The 4,510-nt window shown below is 33.1% G+C and overlaps 1 non-coding gene across 1 annotated transcript; it reads right to left on the bottom strand.

The window, feature by feature from the left end:
• Nucleotides 1-348: 348 nt before the first annotated feature.
• Nucleotides 349-483, bottom strand: LOC136309790 (small nucleolar RNA SNORA16B/SNORA16A family). The gene has a single exon (XR_010726431.1). It is a non-coding gene; the product is annotated as a small nucleolar RNA SNORA16B/SNORA16A family (small nucleolar RNA).
• Nucleotides 484-4,510: the final 4,027 nt, after the last annotated feature.

Below are 4,510 nucleotides of genomic sequence, written 5' to 3'. Positions count from 1 at the left end.
TGGTGGTAACTCTATTTTAAATTTTTTTGAGGTATCTTGCTACTGTTTTCCATAGCAGTTGTAGCAGTTTACATTCTCACCAGCAGTGAATGAGAGTTCCTTTTTCTCTACAACCTCTCTAGCACTTGTTATTACTTGTCTTATTAATAATGGTCATTCTAACAGGCATGAGGTTGCTTCTCATTGTAGTTTTGATTTTCATTTCCATACAGCTAGTAAAGTTAAGCCTCTTTTTGTATATCTGTTGGCCTTTGTATGTCTTCTTGGGAAAAGCATCAGTTCAGGTCTTCACCCATTTAAATTTAATTTTTATTTATTTATTTGTTTATTTTAGACTTTTACACGCAGCGTTGTCTTTTCTTGAAATGTTGCAGATCAGTTATAGCAAACAGAATGGCGACCGTCAAGTAAAACTGTCACTCTGGGCTCCTTTTTGACTGCAGCAGCTATGTGGAAGAAGCTGCAGCTTCGATAAGGGCCACTCTTCACCCATTTTTAATTGGATTGTTGTTTGTTTGGTGTTGAGTTGTATGAGTTCTTTATATATTTTAGATATTAACCCCTTGCCAGAGCCATTTGCAAATTTATTTCCCATTAGGTTGGTTGCCCTTTTTTCCTGGTGGTTCCTCTTGTTGTGCAGAATCTTTCATTTTATATAGTCTCATTCATTTATTTTTGGTTTTCCTTCCCTGCTTTTGGGATCAAATTCACAAAATTTTCAAGAAGATGTGGTACATATAAACAATGAAATACTATTCAGACATAAGTTGTCATTTGCGACAACATGGATGGATCTTGAAAATATAATGTTCAGTGAAATAAGTCAGAAAAAGTAATAAACTATATAATTTCACTCATATGTGGTATATGAAACTGAAAACAACAAATGAACGAATAAAAAAACAAACAAAAACTCATAGATACTGACAAAAGTATGGTGATTACCAGAAGAAAGGGGGGGGAGATAAGGAGGTATTAAATGGTAAAGGGGGTAAAATATACAGTGCTAAAAGAGGATTTGACTTGTGTTGGTGAGCACACAATGCAAAGAGAATATTATGTATCATAAAAATATATACTTGAAACTAATATGATCTTATAGTCAATATTACCCCAATAAATTTAATAAAACAAAAACCTTAAAAAAACAAAAAATAAAACTACATTTAAAATATAGATTCCATTTTATTTTAGTATTTATTGTGATATTGATGTGTATATTAAAAGATTATAGTTTGCCTGACCAAGCGGAGGTGCAGTGGATAGAGCATCAGACTGGGATATGGAAGGAACCAGGTTCAAGACCCCAAGGTCGTCAGCTTGAGTGCAGGCTCATCTGGCTTGAGCAAAAAGCTTACCAGCTTGGACCCAAGGTCGCTGGCTCGAGCAAGGGGTTACTCGGTCTGCTGAAGGCCCACGGTCAAGGCACATATGAGAAAGCAATCAATGAACAACTAAGGTGTCACAACAAAAAACTGATGATTGTTGCTTCTCATTTCTCTACGTTCTTGTTTGTCTGTCCCTATCTATCCCTCTCTCTGACTCCCACTCTGTCCCTGTAAAAAAAAAAAAGATTATAGTTTATTGAGTATCCAATACATTACAAGGTTTATTTTAAACATTTGCATGAGTTGTCTCAACAAAGTGTAAGTAGTATCAGAAAACCAGAATTCTAGTCTTGTCCCTGACGCTATCATATTATTTGACTAGCTCTAACTATTCAGGTTCTTTGAAGGCAAGCATATGAAAAGAAGCACTTGTTAAGCAAAAAGTGAATAATAAAGAATAATTTCATCATACATTTGTCAAGACACACATAATGTACATTTTCAAGACTAAACCCTCATGTATACTATGAACTGTGCGTGATAATAATGAATCAGTTTTAAGTTTATCAATCTTAAAAATGTACCATTCTGGTGGGGATGTTGATCGTAGGGGAAACTGGGATGGGGCAGGAGAGAGGTATGTTCTCTGTACTTTCCATCTGATTTTGTTATAAATCTGAAACTGCTAAAAAAAATCTATTTTTAAAAATCTCACAAATTATTATCTAACATATTTATAAGTAGTGTATTAAGTTTTTAAGCATTTTATCTAATAAAAGTGGTTTTTTTTAATTTTATTCCATTTTAGGGTAGTTACAACATTGAAATTGCTTTGAAAATTATATAAAATATGATTGTTTTATCTTGAGGTAAGTTAGAGAAATTGAATGAATTTGTAAAATAATGTCAAAGTAAGTATACAGAGGATGGCAATAGAGTTAAAGATAGAAGAGTGGAGAACTGGCATTAAGTATACAGTTTCACCTTTTTATTTTTCAGCTTTTATTTATTGCTTCTCTTTGTCTTAATTCCTGTTGAAGACAGAAATTATCTGTGTCCTAAGGCACTGAACAATATGATATTTAGGAATATATGATTATAGTGCAACTCATTAAATAATACATTTATTCACATTTTTTAGTAAATTAGAAGGATGTCTATTCTCCTCTATTCAAGATTCCCAAATATTTATCTGGAGTGTCAACCACAGAGGAAAGTTCACCTGCTTCACTTAGTGCAAGGGCACAGCCTTTCACCTCAGGTAGTCTCCAGGATACCTGTGAAATCAGCGTGGGCTCTTTTGAACATATTCTAACTATTTCTCTCTCCCTGCAAGGAGGCCTGGAAATATGGTAGCCACATACAAGCCATTACTTAATGAAAAGAGGTTTTCTTCTGGAATTAATTAGATGTTTGGCCCAGCAAAAAAAAATTATGAAGCAGCAGTTTTTACACTTCCTTTTGTAGAGAGGGAGAATTGAGTAAATTAGGGTGAAAAATGGATTCCAGATACTAAAAACTCGGAAAGAAAAAATACAAAAAAAACCCAAATTATTTTTTATAAGAATCTCTTGAATGGAAAATTGTTTTAAGCGGTTATTCAGTCTCTACTTTGTCATTGCCCAAGATCAACATATAAGACACAGGCCGTTTAAAAACATGGTTTATTTTCAAAGTACTGTTCTGTGTTGTCAAGTACTTTTTAATGCAAGAAAAAGTTGCAGCTGTGAGAACAATGTTAAGTTCAATAAGAAAATATCTTTCCCTTATCAAGGTCAAATTAAATTTAAAATTTATTATAGCAAATAATAATTTACCAATAGCAGCATCAGTTATAATGCACAGAACAAGAGTTGATATCAAGGGATTGTTGGCTATGTTCTTTGATTAAATAACTGGAGCTCAATTTCTTTTTGAAAAATGCAGAACAATACGCTTCTCATCAACCACAGAGCATGATGTTCTGGGACATTTTGTGTGATTTATGCAATTCATATTAGGCAGAGCTCTTACAGAAGCAAACCCTTAACCACCAGGGTGTAAAACTAAATTAATATTTCATTAGGGATAAGAGAGAACATTTTCAAACATTTACTAATGCTATAGTCCAAATGTTTTTCACGGCCTGCCATATTCTTCTTTATCAAATTCAAAATGCTGCTATTAAATTAACATGTAATTATTATGACATTCTGACACTTGTAACAGACAATTAAGCATTGTGATCTAATCCACAATGTGCAAAGCACATAAACTATTTTCTCAAGATGCTTGTTATGCTTTTGATGACAAGAATAGTATTTGCAAGTCACAAATAAGGATATTGCCCTCAACAGTATAATACAATTTTGAATTTTTATCATTTTGTTTTGACAATAACATATCTGAGTGATTTTACATTGTCATGCCGTGATAAGATAACAAAGAAATAGGACCAAACATTTTAAAATTGATGTCGGGTGCTAGATTTTGAGAGACAATACACTGTAGGGCTTTACTCAAATGCTTATCATAGAGAAGAACCCAGTGAAGAGGAATAATATATGGTTGTAGCTATTTGTATAATAAATCACTGGGCCATGGTTGGTGATTTCCTAACTATTTTTCCATCGGAAATACAAGGTTTATCTATTCCTGAACTGAGCAATAAATGTAAAATAATTACTTGACAGGTGCTAACAATTAACTCAGTCTTTTATTTCTTTTTCTGTTTGTTTGTTTGTTTGTTATAAGAGGTACTTTATTAACATTCTATCATCAGTCCCCATTATACCCTTTCTTTTGCAGACCACTCTTCCCCAGTGTTGCTTGAAAAATTGGTCAACTAAGATGGCTTGCTAGTCTGCATTTTTTAATTGAATTTATTGGAGTGACATTGGTTAAGAAAATTATATAAATTTAATCCCTGACAAGAGTACCTAGTACATAGAAGCCAAAATCTTTAGAGCTTTCTTTCACTACAGTAACAAATTATTGAAAATTCTGTTGCTTAAAATATGCACATTTATTATCAAAATGTTCTGAAGGTTGAAATACAAAACATGTTTTATGGGGTTAACATTAAGGTGTCTAAATAACTGCCTTTCTTCTGTTTTCCTTTCCTTTCTGGATAGAATGTCTTCAATAACAGAGGCTGCATACATTCCTCGGGTCATGACTTTTACAGTGCTGGCATCATTCTG

The sequence above is a fragment of the Saccopteryx bilineata genome, chromosome 6, assembly GCF_036850765.1.
Source record: "Saccopteryx bilineata isolate mSacBil1 chromosome 6, mSacBil1_pri_phased_curated, whole genome shotgun sequence".
Taxonomy (NCBI): domain Eukaryota; kingdom Metazoa; phylum Chordata; class Mammalia; order Chiroptera; family Emballonuridae; genus Saccopteryx; species Saccopteryx bilineata.
Note: the sequence above shows the minus strand (reverse complement) of the source record. Positions and strands in the feature narration are given on the sequence as shown.